The following is a 22,198-nucleotide window of genomic DNA, read 5'->3' as shown; positions in this document are numbered from 1 at the left end:
AGACCGTATCTTTTTTTAAAAAATCATGTATTAGCAGTAGTTGGGAAAGATTTTTCCATTGAGAAGTCATCCCTGGGAACTCAGTGTTGAGAAGAATAGAAACATGCCCCTTCTGGAGGTGTGCTGTGAGGTTGTTCAGGGCAAGGGCCAGGCAGGGCGTAGGTGGGGCTGGGCGCTCCTGCCTGGACAGCCACTTCAGGATCGCCTCACGCCACTAGCCCCTTGTTGGCAACTGGTGAGTAGTTGAATTTCCCCTCCCTCTGTGTGGCTTCCTGTGCTTTGAGGCGAGTACTAGGTTGTCTTCAGGAGCTGATTGTACAGTCCCCAGCCCTGAGCTGTTTGGTCCCTGCATTCCATCAGTCTACTTCCAGAGGTTGACGGCCTCCTCCTGCTTCTCCATCGCCTTTGCGAGGTCGGGGCCCCCACTGGATTCGGTGTTAAGATGTGAAAGCTCACGGAAGCTTTGGCGAGACTTCCGAATGGTTCCGTGTAGATGGTGTGTCATCCCTGCTGGTTTAGCCTGGTGCCTGTGTGTGTCCGCTCAGTGCACGGCTGTGTGCGGGGTGTGGCCACGTGACGCTAAAGCAGCCGGGGTAACTCCCGTTCTACTCCTAAGGGCCTTGTGTGCAAGAAGCCGCCTCAAGCTCCCAGCTAAGTAACTTGACTACTTTTATTTGGGAATTTCCAACTTTAGAAGCTCTGTTAAGTTGTTCTGTCCAGGTTCTGTGACCACTAGTTACTGTATCAGAGCCATCAGGTACCCATTTATAAATAGCACTGATCTGTCTGTACGGATTCATCACTAACTTGTTTCTTAGAACCCAGCGTATGTAGCATGTGTATTGCAATTTCCCTGGCTTACTTGTGTTTTGCACTGATGAAATTTGACAGGGTAATTGCCACTTTACTTGTGCAATACTGCTGTAAATAACTGCAGATTTTTTTTAAGAAACTCAATCTTTTATGTTCCTAATGAATTTTATATAAATAAAACTTTCAACTAGTTTTTTGGTGAGCTGTTTGTGATTTGTCTCACAAAATAGTGGAGAAACAGCCGAAATGTTACATGAATACATACATTCCCGCACCTCTGCTTTAATCAGTCATAAAGTATGACCAGTGTGTAGGACCTGTGAATTCTTGAAGAGAATTTTGTGTAGTGTACTTAAAAGCAAAGCACTCTTTAAAGTTCTGAAGCGGCTGGCGAGACTGCAGATTTTTCTGCCCACGTAGTCAGATATGACTCAGCACCTGGGTGTATTAGGAGCCAGCTCTGCACTGTATTGATTAGTGATTCTATAGACTCCACCATCTAACACTGTCTCATCATCTGAATTTTAAGAACGATGGAAAGTCTGCTTTGACTCTAGCAGAAAGGACTTGTCTTCAGTGCCTGTTTAGAGCTGATGGGGTTACTGGGGACCTGAAGCCCTGTGTGTAAACTGATGGCAGCTGCGTTGGGAAAAGCCAGCTGAGTTGGGGGGCCCTGTGCTGTGTGATGGGTCAGAAATTAAAGTCTGGTTTGGGGTTATAGGTCACAAACTCCTGAATAAGGCAATTTGCCACTTCTACTTTGCAGTAGGTGCTGGGAAAATTAAGAGATGTGCAGAATTTAAACTGGTATCTATTGGTGCAAAGCAGTAGGTTATTCTACCCCCCATTGTGTTTCAAAACAGAAGTTTGCATTTTCCCATTCCCATTTTCCCATTTCTCTGTAGTGTGTGCATGTGTGTGATGGGACAGAGGTTTTTCCCTGTAAGTGCTGTTACTTGGTGTTACAGATGTATATACCATGTCTTCCAACTTGGCAATACAGTTGACCTTTGAACAATATAGGAGTTAGGAGAGCTGACTTACCCACCCCACCCCACCCCCAAAACACACACACACACACACACACACACACACACATACATTGCTATTAAGTCCATAGATAACTTGATTCTCCAAAACTACTACAGCCATCCTTTGGTATCCTCAGAGGATCAGTTTCCAGCCCCCTGAGGATGCCCAAGTCCCTTATAATGGGCCTGGTATTCTAAGTCCCCCGTTCCTGAATTCAACCAATCAGCCTGTAGTGTTAGTTGAATCTGTGAATTTGAAGTCTACATGTAAGTGGGACAGGGCAGTTCAAGCCTGTGATACTCAAGGCTCAGCTGTAGGTGACAGACCTTTCCACACTCACCACCACATCAGCGCAGGTTTAAGGGCCCATTCCCTGGGGAGATAGGACAGTGCTTGGTGATGGCATAGGGAGGTGGGATCAGTTCAACAGACTCCAGATACTGCCGTGGTGACAGCTCAGTGCATTCAGTCACCACACCTGTGAGAACATGCTGTAATAACCTTCCATGCACCTACATGTAGATACCAGCCTGGAGGCTAAGAGTGGTATTGCTGGTGGAATTAAGCTTTGTTTATATGTAGGATGATCTTTCAGATGGTATTGCTTATCTTCAACTGGGTTTGTCAACTATATTCTGGGTGAAAGTCTTTCATATGTTGGAAATATTTCTCCTTTGGTCTGTTGCTTAGCTCTCTTTGTGAAGGTTTTCAAACATACAGAATAGTTGCATTTTATAACCCATACCCCAGCCACCTAGTCACATTTTACTATACAGTACTAATATCAACCTATAAAACCATCTTTTTGATGTATTTCCAAATAAATCATAGTATTCAGTACCCCTTAAATTTGCTACATTTTAACCAAGGATACAGCACCCTCAAACTCCTGTCAGGATTAAGAACATCACCCTCACTCCAGAAACACCTCAGACTCCTTTTAGCTAACCACTTCCCTTCTGCCTCCCGGAAAGTCTTCTAATTCCACCCCCCCACCCACCACCACCACCAAAAATTTGTTTTCATAGCTAGTTTGAATGGAAACAGGTAGTGTGTTATAATTTGGCTTTTTCCTGGGCATAATATTTTTTGAAAGTTCTAATTATCAGTCTTTTTATTGCTGAGTAGTAGTCCATTGTGTGAACAGGTCACACTTTGTCCTTTCTCTTATTAGCAGCAGCTGAGCTCTTACCAGTTTGGGGCTAGGATGACTAACGCTGTTTGGAATAATTTTGTTCACATCTTTTTGTGACCACTTTTTTTTTTTTTTTTTAATTTGCTGCATGTCTGTTAGTTGCTGGTGGTGTCCTTATATAATTGTTTGCAATTTAGAAACCAGGTTTATCCATCCTAAAGGATTTCTGAATTTTGTATATAAAAGTCTTCATGTGCCAACGTTTTAAGTATATTTTCCTGTATTTCAGTCCTATGGTTCTACAACTTCATTTTTTTCTCTTTAGTCCATATGGAAGTTATTTTTATACCACCCCTCCCTGAATTAATTCTTTTAATGATAACCAATATGAATCTAGTTTAATTGTTGTCTCATAAACAATCAATACCTTCCTCTTTTCTTTACCAGTCTGAAATGGCTCTGTCATCCACCAGAGTCTAATGTATGTGGGTCTGTTTCTCAGATGTCTCCTTTTCCGGTCTCAGATTGTCATAGCCATTCTACATTTTGTCTTTAAATAGGTATTTTAGGATAAGTTTAAGCTTCATAAAAATGCTTTGGGATTCTCTAGAATGAAAGTGACTGTATATTAGCTGAGGGGAGTAATGCCCTCTTTTCAAAACGTTTTTCTAGGTAAATGGTGTTTATATCCAAGAGTCTTGTTCTTTGATGCTTTCAGGACACTTGACTTTTCTTCCAATATATCTTGCCCATTTTCATGCTAGCGTTGCTCTAAGGGAGAGATGGGGTCACCCAGCACACTGCCCACCCACTCCCCACTACTTTCCATCACAATTTCCCACTGTGTGCCTTTCCTACCCCCTCACCACCACTTTGGGCCTCAACACTTTCTAAAAAGAAACTTTTTTGGTGCATCTGAGGGCAGGTCTGGGGTCAACGGTTGGCCAGTGCAAAGGTCTTTCCCAACATTTTGAATCTGGAGTGGGTGAGGCAGGGAAGGGCTGGTAGATAGACTAGGCATGTTAGCATTCCCTGGTGCTGGCACTGCGCTGCCCAGCCACCAGCAGGCCAGGGCCCAGTCTCCCAGCTTCCTGTTGGTTCTGTGAGCTGGGTGTCTTCTCCTCCAGTAAGTTCTCTCAGTGCATTTAGAGTTGGTTTCTGTCACTGGCAGCCACAAGTGCTGGCTGACCCATTCTTACCTGTCAGGAAGGACTGAATAAAAGATTATCAGACTATCCCTGTAAACAGTGAACCCAGAAAGTGATGCAATGATGATGAAAACTCCCCAGAGTGGGGCAGGGGGATGGAAAATGACACGACAAACTGGTAGTGCCTAGTGTTCTTTTTAGGTAACTTCTACCACTGGGTCTCCTTTTCCTGAAAACCAAGGCAGGTCCTTGGAAGATTGTATTACAAGGAGAAGTTGCATTTTACCAGAATCTTGCAGGCCTCATTTCTAAGCATATACCCCTTATTTCACATACATCTCTTCAAGAAGGCATGATTGAAACAACAGCTTGTCTCATCTCAAAGCAGATTTGGGAAAGCTTAGTCCTAGAATAACCCCTTATAAACTAACTAACATTTGGCAATCACTCTAAAAATACCCCCTGAAAGATGTTGGGCTCACTGGAATTGAGGAAAAAAATGTTGTATGGAACTGTAAGAAGGTGAAGAAGATAGTTTTAGTTCCCAGTCAGAGAAATAGGTCAACGTTTTTTGAATAAAATGAATTCTAAAGGGTGGGCAGGGGGAGCTGCCCTTTCTGTGGTAGACTGTGTGGGCCAGAGGGCCTTCAGAGAGTCTATACAGCTCCACTGCTTTTCACGTAAGTTAGATAGTCATTTTCCTGGAAATTAGTTCATTCTATCCAACTATGTATGATGGCCCAGCTGCATGCCAGGCTCAGATGAAAACATACAACTGTTTAGAACTAGGACAAATTCCAGGGTCTGGTGCTTCAGTCTGTCTCTTCTGTGTCCGACCTGCCCAAGTCCTTTAATGACTCAGTAAGGAAGACTGACCCCCCCCAGACACTGGGCATCTGTGAGGACCTCTTCAAAGCATCTCATCATCTCAGAACAACCAGTCCTTTCAATGAACTGCCGTTATTACCCCAAGAGTCCAGATAGGGAAACTGAGTCATGCTGTGTTTACACTGCTTGCCCGAGGTTGCTGAGCTCATGGGTGGAGGGCTGGGACATGAAGCCAAGCAGCATGGCTCTGCCAGAGACTTCCCAGGCCTCCCGCTGCCCTGTCCCCGCTGCAGCTCCACTGCAGTAGGACAGGAGCCTGCCTCTCGTGGCTGCCCATGAGGGTGACTCACCTCAGAACAGTTCCATCTAGGCATTCTGAGGCGTCATGACATCATGACCTGTCCACACCCCCCTTGTTGGGGGTGGCAAGGCTGCCATAGGCCCCAGGGCCTTTCCCTTTAACCAGTGACTCCCCTCACTGAGAAGCCTGAAGAGGGTATATACCTTTGACCTCAGGTCAAACTCTTAGTAACCCAGTGTGATGGCTCCTGCTGACAAGTGGGCTGTATTGGTTCTGGGTATTACCTGAGCCAGCTGTCTGCTACCCATCACCCTGAAAGGAACAAATGGGCAGCTTTTGTGTGAGCAAGGCCTCCCCTGCCCAGCATCCCTACTCGCTCCACCTCTGGGAGAAGCAGCTTCCAGGCTTTGTTCTTGGATCCACTTGAAGGAAGGCATGCCAGGGTTAAGGTGATAGAGCCCAGGGGTCACAGGTCCCACAGAGGTGGTCTCCCCGCTAAGAACATGGAGAGAGGTAAGTCGGGCAGGGTCTGGTATGTATTCACTGGGAGTAGAATCCACTCACCCCCATTGGCACCTAGCCTGTGAGCCTTTCTGCTGAGACCTGTAGCTGCGAGATATTCTGAACAGAGGCTTCCCCAGTTTTCAATGCCCTGCCCCATCTCAGGCAGCTCTGAGACCACAAACGAACCTTTTGCTTATCTTACCTGGTCAGGACTTATCTTCTTGGGGCTCCAGCAGGTCATTTCCCAAAGGCTACTGTTCTTTCAGAGAGTTAGCTTGATTTCCTTTTCCTTGTAAGTGTGTGTGTACAAAATACGTATGAAGAACAAGCACAGTGGAACAGTGATATGTGCGACTCAGTTGACATATTCATCTCTGCATTGAAAGGGCAGAACCTGCCCAGGTGTAGTGAAAAATGTGGGTGCTGTCTCCCCCAAACTCAGGCATACCCTAGGCCTCAGGCAAGAGGAGACCAGCACCAGAGCCATCTCCACAGAATCCTGAGGAGGACTGGATGGTGGCTGGGGTGTTCCAAGTGTGCTCAGGAACTTCTCCGGGGCCTTCTCACAGGAAAGGTCTCCTGTTCCGCTCCTTGAGTGGCTTCCAAGCAGCCTTTGGCTTGGTCAGAAACTCTTCATAGTATTACTCAACCGTGACCTTCATGTCAATATGTGTCACTTATTTCTGCTGAGAAGCCTGACACAAAAGCCCTGGAGGTAGATCTGGCATATTTTCTTGAAAAGTAAATTAGTTTTATTACCCTCAAGTGCAGACTGTTAGAAAAGGAGAACAGAGGCTGATACTTTGAAGCATGGTCTCTCCCTGCTAGAACACAAGAAAGCTTTGGTGGGGAGGATCTGATGTATAACCTTCGGGAAAAGGGACCCCTGACCCAATACGTGGAGGTGAAAGGATTTTGTTGTCTTTAACCAGGGAGTCTGAAAAAACTTGCATTCATTCACTCATTCAACAAATGTTACTGAATGTCTGTTACTTGCCAGGCACAAATTATTCCATGTCCTCAGGACCCGGCAAGAACCAGAGGCCCCTGTGAGGGACATAGACAGGTAAGCAAGTGACTGGACAATGAAAGGTGAAAGGAAGAAGCAAGGTGATGTGTGTTGGAGTGGGTCTGGAGGTGGGGCGAGGCCAAGAAGTGTGTCTCTGCTGATTTGTCTGGGGGCGGAAGAAGCTGAATAAGTGGGGACCCAGTCTGGAAAGGAAGCTGGTGAGGTTGCTGCCAGCACAAGTGAGAGAGGGCCGCTGGCCAGGGGACTGAGCGGCAGGCTGGGCCACGGCTGAGAGGCCTCGCCCAGTTCACAGTGCAGGGGCGGCTCTTGTCACAGGACCCACACCAGCAGATGGAAAGTACTTGATAAAGATTCTTCTGAATTCCAGACTGCAGCCAGCTGAGGTGACATAACTGAACATGACACCTGACCTGTCTTAGTAGCAAAAAGAAACCCCAAATGAGGTATCACGGCAGATTCTTTGTGCCATTACGAACACAGTAGTGACCCGTGGTAAACTGAATATGTAGATTAGGTAATATTATGGCATCACAGCTAATTTCCTGATTTCCATCATTGAATTGTGTGTGTGTGTGTTTTCAAGATTTATTTATTTATTTATGCATACAGAATTGGGGCACAAGCCAGAGGTGCAGGGGCGGTGAGCAGATTCACCAGAGACAGAGGGGGGAGCAGATGGACTGAAGTACACTGCTGAGGGGAGCAGCGGGCGGGTCAGGAGAGATCTGCCGCGCCATCCCTGGTGGCATAAAGGTTTAGTGGCTTTGAAGATAACTTTATTTTTAGGAGAAACACACTGAAGGACTTAGGGGTGAGGGACACCATATCTGTGAATTACTCTCAAATATTCAGAAAAATATAAAATACACATACTAGTGTGTTGTGTCTCAGGGGTGTGGAAAGAGGATAAAAAATGTGACAAGATGTTAACGCTTGGGCAATCTGGATGAGGACTGTAAGGAAATTGTTCATACTTTGCAAATGTTTTGGAAGCCTAAGATTATGATAAACTAAAAAATGAAAACCCTCTGGCTGTGCTTGGATGGTGGGAGTGAGTAGAGGATCAGTGGGAGACAGCAGTGTGTCCTCCGCAGGACCTGGGTGGAGGGTGAACTGTTTTGGAGGAGGAGACAGAATTTCCTGCAGAACCGCAGCAGAGAAGAGAAGGACAAGGATTTGTCCAGGGCAGAGTGACAGGGTAGAGTGGGTGGGTGGCTGGAGGGGCAGTAGGCTGAGGGGAAGAGGTGGAGGGGTGCTGCGGGAGAGTTTGGGCTGAATGGCCATCTCCGAGCCAGGCTGATTCAGAAACAAAGTGTTATGCACGCTCCCCTCAGTTTCATTGAGAAAGTACGTCCAGAAAACATCATCTTCTCCTATAAATACAATTAGAAAAGAAAGAAGAAAAAGAAAAATTAAGAACTCCTGTTTTTTTCTAAGAACTCTTAGGAATCATTTGAAAGGGGAAATGCTGGGTTTGGGCAAAGAGCCCCCAGCCTGTTGGACAGTCAACCACAGGCTGCTAGAAGGAAGCCTGTGCTGAAAATAGTCAAGTATTTACTTCAATGGGCTGATTACCTGTAACACACCACCTGAGGAAGCCTGTCGCTAATTCTGAGGGGGCCTGGTCAGGGCCGCCCTCACCATCTGTCCAGAGCACTGTGAACTTGAAGGTCTCCACCTGGGGGTCCAGATGCCCCCGGAGCCTTTGACAAATGATCTAACCCAGATCTCCTCCCTGATACTCGGTGAGCACGTTGGTGACCAGGGCTTGGGAGCCCTTGAATCAGCTTACTTGAGGCTCTTGGGGATAAGTCCGGGAACTCTGAGGATAGCGGGAGCCTCACTGGATCAAGTGCATCTCCCACAGGGAGAATGCTCTCAAGGACAACACTCAATAATGTGCTTTGTGTTTGTTTAAATTTTTGTTGTAGCTGCAAAATGTTCAATTCTCATTTCTGTTTTCCTCTGTCAATTTGTTCTGGCACAGGCATCTGTGGCTTCTGCCAAATTCTGGGTGAGTGGGAGGGCAGAGTGGGCTGGAGGGCCCAAAGCCAAGGCCATGGTTAGGTGTAGGTGAGGCAGCCCCAGGATGTGTTCCTGGGGAAGAGCCCTGTGGATCATTAGGCAGGACAGAGCCTCCTATTGACAGAGCAAAGGGATTCAGTGAGGTCAGAGCCAGGAGAAGGGACTGCTGGCAGGGCCCAGCAGGGGTAGAGGTGGAACAGAATCTGTGTGTGGAACAGAATCTGTGTGTGGGAAGACTGATGAATGAAGGTGTGAGTTGCACTGTGCTTGACCCCAGCCCTCCACAGCTAGCGTGAGCATGGCCTGTGAGGCAGGAGAATGTGTCCTGGCACTGAAAAGCAAGGGCAGACAGGTGACAACAAACTTGTGAGTATACTTTCAGGTATAACTACTTAGAGGGGGAATGTGGTCACCTGGATGGGAGAAGAGATCAAACCCATAATTCCCCAGTGGGACAAGGTCACTTTGTACTTTCGCTCAACGCTGTGCTAGGACGCTAGGTCAGCCACCTCACACTGCCTCTGTGCACCTCCCAGGCTCCTCTAAGGACCTCCCAGGGCAAGACGCTCTGCCACCCTCCAGACTGGGGGTGGAGAGAGTCACGTGACTGGGACCCCCAGTGAATCTGCCCCCCCATCCCCTCCCCCCATCACTGAGCTTTGGGCTTGGCCTCCTGCTGGCTTGCTGGTAAATACACTGGTTCCCTACAGGGCATTTTGATGGTTAATTTGAAATTGTCACTCAGGGTCCAGGCAATGTCCCCCTAGTTCTATAGGGCCAAGCACAGTGCTGGTATGGGATGGATGGGTGAGTGGCAATTCAACATCTCATTAGGATTCATGCTAGAGCATCTTTTATGAAAACCCACGTCTGTTCTTGGCTGCTTGACCATGACTTCTATGTTTCACTGCATTAAAAAAAAAAAGTAGTGAGAACATTGGGCCTATTCAAATTTTGAGCTTTTTTCTTAAAAGGCAGGTTCAGCCTTTGCAAAATGTCTCTCCTTTTTAGGGTCCCTCTTTTGCTTCATAGTGACCCCCTCCTCCTTTTAGACCCCACATGCCACTAGGCTGCTTCTAAACCCCTTCCTTGAAAATTTGCTACCTGCATTACACTTCTAACAGGGGCTAATAACTAAGATCTATAAAGAACGCACACATCTCAACAACAACAAAAAACCACGCAATCAAAAAATGGGCAGAAGAGCTAAATAAGCATTTCTCCAAAGAAGACATACAGGTGGCCAAAAGGCTCATGAAAAAAATGCTCATCGTCAATTATCAGGGAGATGCAAATGAAAACCACAATGAGACACCACAATGAGAGTGGCCCATATCAAAAAGTGTTGATAAGAGAGTGGAGAGAAAAGGAACCCTGTTGGGAATTGTAGACTGGTCCAGGCCTGATGGAAAATGGTATACAGGTTCCTCAAAATAATAAAAATGATCTATCATATGATAGACACCTATCTAAAGAATACCAATCACTAGTTGAAGGAGCCAAGGCATGCTAACAATCTAAGTGCCCAAGGACAGATGAGTGATTAAAAAACTGTGGTATATTTTTGATGGCACATGGGTGAATTGGTAGTGGGACGCCCACGGTGATTACAACTGAGATGAAAAAATGCACAAAATGAAGAATGACGTAAAACATAAAAAATATGATAAAAAAAAGAAAATGTGGTATATGTTATATGTGGTGGAATACTACTCAACCATAAAAAAGATGCCATTCTGCTATTCACAACAATATGGATGAAACTAGAGAAGATAATGCTAAATGAATTACATCATAAAGATAAGGACAAGTCCTGGATGATGTCACTTGTGTGGGCTATAGAGACACAAAACAAAGAAGCAGACAAAATTAAATAAACAAAAAACCTAGAAATCTGACCACCGAGTGGATGTGTCCAGGAGGAGAGCAAGGGGGATGAGAGTCCGCTGGGGAAAGAGCCCACAATGGACTGTGGTGATTTTGGGAGTGGGGTATGGTAACACATGTCTAAAAAGATGTGAGCGTGACCCTCTACACCAGATACAGTGCTTTAAACCAATGTTACCTAAAGAAAAAATAATACAATTAAAAAAAATTTGAAGCCCTGGCCCCATCTCACACACAAAGTAGTATGAAACTAAAACTAAAGGCATCAATGGGAACTTAAGCACATATAAATTTATAAACATCTCAAACGAGTTGGAAAAATAAGTAACATAGCTTTGTAATGGAAAGTGAGCTAACTATTGACTAGAGGATGTTGTCAGAAATGAAAATCTTGTTGAATAAAAAAAAAAATTAGATAGAAAATTGCTAACTAGAGCACTGCTGGTGAGTCACTTCCACAAGGGGCAGGAGATCTGTAAAGCCTGCAGCTGTGACTCGGTGGCATGCCCATGTTGGAAACCGACTACTGCCTACAGGTGGTGGCCAGGATATAGAAGGATTCTTCATCATACGAAAACAACACTTCGGGGAAACAAATCCCAGCAGCATGGGTTGTTTCCTGGCGTCTCCCAGCTCACCCAGCACCAGTCTCCGGTGCCCTCTTTCTGCAGTGCCGGTCCCCAGGTATCCCAGCAGTGGCTCAGATCTCTGCTGAAGCGTCGTCTTCCTAGCTGAGCTTTCCCAACCACACCATTCAACCCCAACCTTAGTTCTTTTGTCTGGGCAGAAGATTTTTCACGTATTCCTGGAACCCCACTTCTGTTGCGTTAGGAACTTGGAGAGGCTACAGGACACAAAGGGAGGACTCAGGTCTGAATCTCCGGGACTCCAGTGATTGCAAGACTTGGGCTATCAATTCCATGAAAGCGAGATTGAGACTTGCACGCCTGGTGTCAGCACACGGCAGAGGCTCCGAGCTCTCACTTCAGAGAAAGAGCATGGCTACCCTTGCACCCTGGAGAAGTTCCAGGAACTTGGGTGGGATGGGAAAGGCTCTCTATTCCTGATGGCATCTCTGAGGGACCCAGTCACGTGTGGTCAGTTCCACACAGAAGGGGATCACCTAGTGAGAAATTTCTACAAACTTTCTCTAGAAGAAATCAGTCTTAAAATACTTGCCCAGCAGATGGCCAGGGTAGCTCTGAGGCACTGCATCTCATGTCTGATTGCTGTCTAGGAAGGTCTCTGGGAGCTGTTTCTCAGGGCATCAATTATTTCCCCCACTTTTGCAATTGAAGTCTTCAAAGGGGAGAGAGGAAGGAGAAGTCTCCCAGTTCTCTCATCTAGCCTGTGGCAAAAGTTGAGCAGAGAACTGTGGAGCCTGCTGAGCCGCTGGGAGGCTGCCTGGCTGAGAGAACCTCTGGCTGTACCTCCCTTTCGGTCAGGCCTTCTTCTCTTCCCACTTCTATTATCAACCTCAGCCATGTTCACATCGGTGAGCTGGACCACACAGCTCTCCTCAGGGGGACTCTCCCAGTGATCCTCAGGGACCTGTTCCTGCACCACTCCTGGGCCCTCTCACCTTCCTTATGCCATTCCCTGCCCACTTAGCCCTACAGAACAAGTCCCTGGCCCCACTTCCTCAGCTTCTAGAATTTCTAGCACTAACCCACACTGCCTACCTTCTCTTCTCACACTGTGAATTCCCTCAGCAGCTCTGCCTTTCACTTTTGTCACAATCAGCTGGCAAAATCCCAGCCCTCAGTGGGTCCTCCTATCTGCCTTGCCCACCACTACCCCAAAATTCCCAGATTTTGGAAGTGATCACACAACTTGAACTGTTCAAAATTCAAGATGGCGACCTGCACATTGGGCCCAACACTGCCAGGCAGTCTCTGTTCTTTTGACATGTCCCCTATCCATCTCAGAACTTCTCCCCAAACCCCATACTTGCCAACCAGTTCCAAGAGAGCCTGTTACTAAGCTTCATAGAGTCCAAAACTCTAATCTTCCCAATGCTAAACTCACAACCCCACCGAGACCACTATCTCTTCTGCATCTTGCTTCCTAGGCTGGTGGAGAAAGGTGGCTCCATTGGTGCTGGGGATGCCTCTGCTCCACCTGCTCAAGAACTCTGCCTCCTCAGCAGTGTCCTCTCCCTTGCACATCAGTCTCTTCCTTTCTCTAGGTGGCTTCAATTAGTGACTCTCAGACTCCCTGTCTTGCTATGTCCACCTTGGTGTTGCTTAGTCCTCAAGATTCAACCCAAGCCTCCTCCTTAGCTCTTACCTAGCCTTTTTTTTTTTTTTTAAAGATTTATTTATTTATTTGTACAGAACTGGGGTACAGGCCAGAGATGCAGAGGGTGAGAGGATTCACCAGAGACAGAGTCGAGAGCAGAACAGGCAGATTGACGAAATACACTGCAGAGGGGAGCAGCGGGCAGGTCAGGAGAGGTCTGCCACGCCATGTGGATCTCCTCCAGGGCAGGCGGGAATCAAACTCATGAGGAAGTGGCTTAATCCTCTCAATGCAGTGCTTTAACCCTCTGTGCCACCAGGAGGGCCTTACCTAGCCTTTTATGTGACTCTTAGTTCCTCAAAATGTCCCTCCCATTGGTGTCTTGCTCTTCCGGATACTGGCTTTGTCTCATTAGCTTGTTTGCTCCAACAAACCCAGGCCTTGGCATCTTACCCCTGAATGTGGGCATTACAGGGAAAAGGACAAGGTCTCCCAGGAGCACACCTTGGGGGAGTGGGAGTCTCTGCTCTCCCTTGTCCTCATTGAGGACACAGACTGATGGAGTTTCCTGACTGGCCAAGTCTCATATTAGGAAGTGGAGAGGTGGCATCATTTCCACAAACACCCATCCAAAAGCACTACATGTCACTTTGCTCGTATTTACATGCACAATGTGGGAGGAGAGGGGACGTGGACAGAAGTTATGTCCCTATGTTGTACACACAAGAAGGTGCAACGGAAACTTTGGTTCTAACCCTCAGGGCCACCTCCATCAGGATGCTGAAGGCTCTAAAGTGCCATGGACCAAGTCTAATCTTACACTTTCTCCTCCCTGCAGAGTCTAACCTAAAGATTGGGCAAAGCTGCCCTAGCTTTTTTTTTTTCTAAAGATTTATTTATTTATTCATTTATTTTGTGTATAGGATTTGAGGTACAGGCCAGAGGTGCAGAGGGTGAGAGGACTCACCAGAGACAGAGTGGGGAGCAGAACAGGCAGGTGGACTGAAGTACACTGCTGAGGGGAGCAGCGGGCGAGATGGGAGTGGTCGGCTGTGCCACATGTGGGTCAGCTTCGTGGCCGGGGCTCAAACTCAGGCAGCAGTTGTGATAGCACTGAGACTTAACCCCAGGCCACCAGGGAAGCCTGCTACCCAATCTTGAGGTTAAGTGAAGGTGCATGTCTAGAACAGGCAAAGAGCTCCTCCTTCCCTGCAAGGGGACTGCTGGTGCTTGCTCGGCTGAAGCTGTCAATAGAACTTGGTTGAAACTGATGGGCGTTTGTTTCTTCCTGGGTTATTTTTTTTGCCACACATTTCTTTCCTATTACTTTCTACAACTCCTGTCTCCTATCCCCAGGCTGAGACTGTAGCCCAGTCTAGAACCTGGACCAGTTCCCACTCGTGTCCATGAGACTGAGCAGCTTGCCTGGCCCTGGGAGGGCAACACAGCTGCTTTCTATTGGCTGATGATGTCTGGAGCATCTCCGAGGTCAGGCCCCGGGCTCAGTGCTTCACCTCACTATTCAATTAACTCTTGTTTCCATCCAGTGAGGAGTCTTCCAATTGTACAGATTGAGACACTGCATTTCTGAGGGATTTAAAAACGTGCTTGAGGTGCCCAGCTGTAGACAGGATCTCTGGGCTCTTCCCAACCCATCTGACTCTCCACCCCTCTCGCTCTGTGGCTGGGCACATTGTCGAAGGCAAGCATGGTGCCAAAGGTCTACCCTTGAAGCATGTCACCTGCTCTGTGGGAAACTAAGTGTTCTTTGTGGGGGTTGAAGGGCATAGATAATGACGGCATTTACTGCTCGAGGCAGCAGGGCTAAGTGTGACTTGTGTTTGATAAGCTTGGATTTTATGTCCTTAGGAGTCACCAAACAAATCATCGAGTGGCAGTGTGATTAATGGATACTTTGGAGTGCATCCCAGAGGGAGGGCTCTGCCCACCCCCAGGGGAAGTGTGAAAGAAACAGGGGCATCAGGAGGGGCTGCTCCACTCCCCATAGCCCTGGCTCTCAGCTGGGTGCCTGGGGCAATGTTTTAGTCTCCAAACTTCCTTTTCATCATTTGAAAAGAAGGAAGGGGTTGGTTTCACAAATCAGGCATTTTGGTAATGACTCTAAGCATCTCTCTTTAGAAAACTTATTAACAACAACAACAACAAAATGATAAATGTTAGCTCACACTGATGCCACATGAGGAAATTGGGATTTATACAAATTTTAAAAAATATGCCCAAGCTCAGGGTCATGAGTGAAGATGATGCTAAGCTGGAGACCCCACAGCTTTCCCAGATCTTACTCTCAGCCACTAACCTAAGTTTTATGAGGCATTGCTACCTGTGATGCAAGAAGTGAAGGCAATAATAAAGATGGTTGTGGTGATGATTGTGGCAGGTATAAGACTGATAAATGACAGCCTCAAACTCTTGCTAACTAGTTTTCTCAGCTTAGCCTGTTACAGATGACAGCACCCCTTATAACTTTAGACCCGAACTCCTTACTTCGCTGGAGGGGCTAAGTGAAGGGAAAGTACTAGGTGAGCATGCTCAATCCCTCCCTGCCTAGATCCATTTCCTTCCCAGGGAACAGTGTGGTGCTACAGCCCAGGAGACAAACCGTAAGCAGTTCTGCTAGGGGAGGACCTTGCTGAAAAACTAATGTGCAGACACTCCTGGGCACAGCTTCTCCCAACCTTGCCACTCTGCCAGAATTTTTCCCTTCAGTCTATCACAATGCCACATGCTTCATTCCATCTGCCCAGTCTGAACCACACTCTCTTGTCCTCAGGGCACACTTAAAGCATAGTCATCCCTCAGAACCCACCTCAAGAACATATAGTCAGTTGGTTTGTTCTTCCATTAACCCAACTATTCCAATCAGCCATCCATCCATCTACCCATGCACCCATACCCTCATCCATCCATCCATCCATCCATCCATCCATCCATCCATCCATCCATCCATCCATCCACCCACCCATCCACCCACCCATCCACCCACCCACCCCCACACACATCCATCCATTTATTCATATTTTTCACCATGTGTGTTCAGTGCTGGTCATGTTTGGTATAAGGAACTAACATGGGCTGGGTCAGACACAAGTTCAGTGTGTACCTTCTCAGCTGTGTGACTGAGCAAGTCACCTCCTTGAGTTTGTTTTCCCATCTGTCAAATGTGGATCATCAACCATATAGTGTGGACTGAGTGAAATAATGGTTTAATCACCACCCCGCCCTGCACATTTAACTCCCTCTCTCTCCCAGTCAGTTCCTTTCCACCACTGACATTTCCATTTCAGGTCCCTCTACCTACATGACTTCCCCCGACCATGGACTTAAATGGGAACAAACTAATTCAGCAGGTCAGTCACAGCTTAAAGGAAAGATCTGCTGTCCTGTGCTGATCTTGCTGTGACTTAGTGGCACTGAAGCCAAGGTTCAAGTTCAAGGCAGGCTCAGGAATGCTGACTGGTTTCTCAGAACACTGAGTCATTTCACCCGACAAAGGCTTAGAAAGGGTCTCCTTTCCACAGTGGGGAAACAATGAGTCAAACTTGAGGTCCTTCCTTCAGTCCTTACCAGAGTGAGCCTAGAGAGACTTGTAAAGAGAACAGAGCATAGGCCCCCTAATTCCCATCTGAACCAGGCCTGGGCAGGGCCAACCGTCAGTGATGGTGACACGCCAGGCCAGGCTGACTCAGGACACACTGTCTCTGTGCAGAGGTAAGGAGTGGGGAGAGGGTAGTGTGCAGAGGCCTAGAACAAGTCATCAAAGCCCTTTGGCCACAATGCCCTAGGGTTGACCACAGGAAGGAGGCTCTATGAGGCTCTAAACTCTGGGGGGTGGGGTGGGTGAGAAGGGATTAAACAGACTGAAACATTTTTGTTCAAGTTTTCAGATAAATCCAGAAAAAAAGTCTTTCCTTGATTCTGGCTCCCCCTAATACACAGATACAAACCCACTCCCTTGAGTTGAAATGTTTGGACATGAGACCTTGGTCTTGACCTTGCCCCAGAGAGGGGGCGACTCCTTCCTGGCTCCTACTATGCTGCCAGGACAGCTATCAAGCTGTGATGGGGGAGGCCTCTCCTTCCCCACAGGGTCAAATGTCACCATCCATGTCTCAGCAGGAGACTCCTCCCTACCCAGCCATAACCTGTGTCAGTGTTCACTTCCGTTCCGCTTAGCAGAGTTCTCTCCTGTGCCTATTAGCCTTTCTATCTGCCCTGCACTTCTCTCCATGTCAGAAATGCAGAACAGAAACTGGGCAGCTAAAAGCCAGCTCTGAAGTGTACAGGGAAAAGGATAGTGGGATGGCCACCAGTCAGGACCCTTAGTTTAGAGATACAGTTACAGCTTCTGAAAATCCCTTCCAAAACATAGTGATGAGAGGCTGGGCAAAGACGGAAGGGAGGAAGAAGTAGGACAGACCAGTGTGGGAGGCCATGAATGAGGGGCATGAGCAGGCCAGGCAGGAGGGCCTCCCGCGGGCTCAGCTGACGAAGCACTGGCCGCCTGGACAGAGCAGCGCTTGTGGGGACAAGAGGGCCCAGGTGGCTCTGGGGTCTGAGTTAGCAGCCGAAGGCCCTAGTGGTGTCCCTGGGGTTCCCTGGGAGGAAGGGGGACTGTGGCTGGGTTACCTCTTGACGCCATTATCAAATTACTCACTAACAAAACTGTATGTGTGGTGGTGGGTGGGGGGAGTGTATCCTTTCAAGTTTTATTCTTTCTTCCTCATTCACTGAAAGCGCTGACCACTAAAAGGAAGAAATGAGCACCCACAGCCCTGGAGCCCCTTCCAGCACAAGCCCTGGGGCAGAGTCCACACACCTGTGTCCTCCACCTGGGTCCCTCAGGGCAGGCTAATGCTGACACCCTGAGGCCTCTCCCCACTAGTCTTCACCCATCAGTGAGGACACTGTGGTCTCAGGCCCAGCCCTGACCTCAGCTCTGCATTTACTCCTCAGCTTCCTTCTTCACAAATTGAGCAAAGTCCTCTCTACCCTCAGGACCGCTGTGTGGGTGACAGGAAAGCTTGTGGGCGATGCTCACTGTTTAACATCAGAAATAAAATGGACTGAGCTCCCTGTCGCTTTGGGAAGTAGACTGACAGGAATTGCGGTCACCATGAAGTTTAAGGTCACTTTATGCACGAGCAAAGCAGGGGCCGCTCCGGCTCACTACTAGTCCTGGGGTTCTCTCCCTCATCAGCAGTCTGGCCGCTCTGTCCCCGCCCCGTGCACCAGCTGGCAGTGTGCTGGGAGCTGAGGGCACAGCCCAAGTGCCGCCTTCTCTGCAGGTAGCACAGTCTTCCTGTGTGCAGGGAAGTCTCCATGCACGTGTGGTGAGTGGAAACACAAAGCCCTTTGAGCAAAAAAATATCTGCTGGGGAGCCCTTAGGCTCTCTCTGCAGATTCTGGAAAGTGCCTCTCCAGAGCTGTCCCCCAGAGGGAATGGAGATACAAATCATCAGGCTTTGCTTTCTAGACCACAACTACTTTCCATCCAGGTCTTTTTAGGAATGTTTGTGTCCAGAAGTGACACCAGGCAGGCCATGCAGAAACCTCCATCTTGGTGGCAAATTTCAGCGACCCTGCTTCATGGATGCACTTACAGAATTGAAATACAGGTTCCCGAATATTCCTCAAAAGCCCAAGAACCAGATTCAGCAGGTATGTGAAGGGGTGTGGGAAACAGGGCTGGACTTCTACTCGTCAAATACCCCGGAGGACGCTTGGGCCAGTCAGGCGTGGGCCCACCCTGCACAGGAACATCGTAGGGAGGTTATGACTGTGGCCTCTGATGCCCAGCTGGGTTGCACCCCAGTGCCTGCACTTTTAGCAACTGGGACACTGTGGCATGTTAATTAGCCACGCTGTGTCTGTTTCCTTCTCTAGAAAGGAGATGGTAAGTGGTGACGTAATGTCAATGGGAATGATGATGGAGTATGGCTAGAATCTGCCAGTGATGAAGTGAGCTATGATAGCACTGCCCTGGCTTACTGCAAAACCCTTCAGAGCAGGGTGAGGAGGGGCGTTTCTTTTTGGGCTAACCTCTGTAGGTTCCTTGCGATAATGAAGACCCAACTCCAGGAAGCAAAAGGGAGCCTTTATCAACTCCCCTCCAAGACACAGATCCCTTCCCCTGGATGCCAACAATTGAACAGACACGATGTAATCCAGACAGTCACACACAAGAGGAACTTTTTTCTCTGAATACAAATGAATGCAAGAGTTTCTATGGTTACTGCATACTTGCTTCTTAAAAAGGCTAAAAAAAAAGAAAGACAAAAGGCAAATAGAGCCTAGTGATTGCTCACTCTAGACTGGCCACAGGGAGGCTGGAGGCCAAGGCAGGAGAGGCTATCCACCACAGGTCCCTCGATGTGGCCTTGACCTCCACCACATCCATGGCTGAACCAGGAAGCGAGAAGCATCATCCGGTGGTTGCTGGCCACACTGACGGTGCCAGAGGCCAAATCCCTTCCAGGACAAGCCGGAGAGACAGAGGGATGTGATTCTCTAGTTAATTTTATTCAGTGATGAAAGCTTATCCCAGCCTCAGTGACCAGGGAAGACGTGAACACTCATGTGGTCAGTGGCATTTCCTAAAATGCAACATGTTTATATCTTTGCTCTTCAGTTTAAGTGACCAAACAAGAGTGACTCCTTTTCCCTGGACTGGACACTGGGTCACTGGAGAGATGAATGTCAGGGCTCAGGGATGGTGAGCAGCTCTGCTCCCTGCTCCTCGGGGTGTCAGTCCTTGCAGGACAGACAGGGCGCCTTGGGCACATGCCTGATGCCAGCCTCCCAGCCCCCTGCATGTCCCCTCCAGTGTGGGGGGCTGGGAGCCCTCTCCTGGGTAGGACCCAGACAGTCTTCTCTACATCTGAAGAGACCAATTTGCTCCTCAGCCAGCTAGTCAGCTTTCTCTTCTCAGAGTGTGCTGCAAGACTTGCTAAATACACTTGCATTAACTGAAGGTAGAGATCATGGGAGAGTTTCACATCATCGTCTACTCTATTTCCATTTTCCCTCTTTCCTATTTTCTAGATGTTACAGACTCACTAATTCACCGGGTTACTATGAGACAACAGAAAATGTATTTTGGTATCTGCCTCTGGTTCCTGACACAGAGCTCCTAAACCCTTTGGACTGTTCAGGGTGGTGAGTGTCTTTTGTCCTGATATTTGGTGTTTAACTGCAACTCCTGACACAAGGTTCTTGAAACCCTAAGCATTTCCTAGGCTAGAGAAGTGTCCTTTTCCCTAGTGAGGTGAATTTGGGGAAGCGCCTGCTCAGCTCCTGGATGAGGGCTGGTCACAGGAAGGCCCAAGCCATGAACAGAAGCTTGGACTTTTCAGCCCCGCCCCCATTCTCTTGAGAAGGAAGACTGAATATGGAGTTAATGATTGATCAGGCCTACGTGCTGAAATCTCCATAAAACCCCAGTAGTACAGGGTTTGGGCAGCTTCCAGGTTGGCAAACACATCTACTCCTTGGGTGTGACGTGCCCAGCTCTAAGGATTAGAAGCTCCTGTACGTATTAGCTGGACCCTTCCTAACCTCGCCCTAAGTATCTCTGCATCTGACTGTTCGAATTATCATAGAATTTAATAAACTGGTAAACATTAGTCGATGTTTCCCTCAGTTCTGTGAGTCACTCCAGCAAATTAATCAAAGCCAAGGAAGGTGTCCCGAGAACCGCTGCTTTACTACCCAGTTAGTCCCAACTACGGGTGACAATCTGGACTTGCTATTGGCTTCTGAATCGGGGGCAGGATCAATCTTTGGAGACTGCGCCCCGACCTGTGTGATCTGTTGTTATCTCTATGTAGAGCTGTCAGGTTTGAGTTGAATTGCAGGAAACCCACCTGGTGCTTCGTGTGGGAAAACCCTTCACACATTTGGTGTGAAGTGCGAGGTCCTATGTGAATAGCAAGGAGAGACACAGATGAGGAAATCACTGGAATTTTCCCCACTTAGAAAAACTGGGTAGGTATTGTCAATATAGTTTGTATTTCAATTAGTAGCTAATCCTCAGGGGCGTGGCTCCACCTCCCCTCTGTGTGGGGCAGTCAGGGTGGGGCACTGCTCTGCAATTTGAATGGTCATTTACACTTTCTGCAGACCCAGAGCCTCCAGACAGCGACCAGCTATGTGCATGAGGCTGCACTGATTCATCGCGACTAAACAATCTCGTGAGGCTGGTGAGGCTACCGGCGTGCCATTTGAGACGAGGAAATGGAGGCTCAGAGCAGTTAATTTGCCAAGGTTGCAGAGCCCGGCCAATGTGGAGTGACGCTTATTACAGCCTGCAGGCTCTGTGAGCATCAGCCCTGGGCCGGCCCTGTGCTCTGCTTCCCTTGAAGCGCAAAGTGGCGGTCTTGCTGACCTTGGCGCAGCTGAGGCCCACATGCAGGCTCCCTCTGAAGTGCTTACTGTAGATCCCAGCCACTGATACCACTCAAGAGCACATCTCACCCTGGCTGCTCAGATACACTGTCTGGGAGCTGTTAAAACGTCCAGAGTGCTGGACTATTAGCCAAATCAATTCACTCACAATCACTGGAAGAGGGAGGCAGGGATTGATGATTAACCTCTTGAGGTGATTCCTGTGCAACAAGAGCAAGACCCACTGCTTAGTGCTGAGTCAGTAGCAATCCAGGGGCCCTGATAGATATAACCCCTCTTTTAACAATTTAACAAGCAGACAACCCTTGTAGATGAACTAGATGAACTCCAGCATTAGCAAAGGAAGAATGTCTGGGCGTGTGTGGTTTTACTATGAAAATTCAGCCCTCCTGCATCAAAAAGTGCAACTCCTTGGCCCTCCCTGGTGGCGCAGCGGGTTAAAGCACAGCACTGAGAATCTAAAGCCGCTTCCGCATGAGTTCGATTCCCGCCTGCCCCGGAGGTGACCACATGGCGCCGCAGACCTCTCCTGGCCCGCCCGCTGCTCCCCTCAGCAGTGTACTTCGTCGATCTGCCTGTTCTGCTCCCCAGTCTGTCTCTGGTGGGTTCTCTCACCCTCCGCATCTCTGGGCTGTACCCCAGTTCTGTATGAATAAATAAATAAATAAATCTTTAAAAAAAAAAAAAAAGTGCAACTCCTTTTGTTGTGCCAAGGCCAACATTGGCCCCAGACCAGTCTTCTGGCAAATACTCCCGTATCAGGGGTCATCTCCCAAAACAGTATTTTTCGTGGCTGCATGGTATGCAGTAGACTAGAAAAACCCAACTAT

Source organism: Condylura cristata, unplaced genomic scaffold (genome assembly GCF_000260355.1).
Source record: "Condylura cristata isolate star-nosed mole 26May11 unplaced genomic scaffold, ConCri1.0 scaffold00020, whole genome shotgun sequence".
In the NCBI taxonomy this organism is placed as follows: Eukaryota; Metazoa; Chordata; class Mammalia; order Eulipotyphla; family Talpidae; genus Condylura; species Condylura cristata.
The sequence above is the reverse complement of the archived record's forward strand: the minus strand, read 5'-3'. Positions refer to the sequence as shown.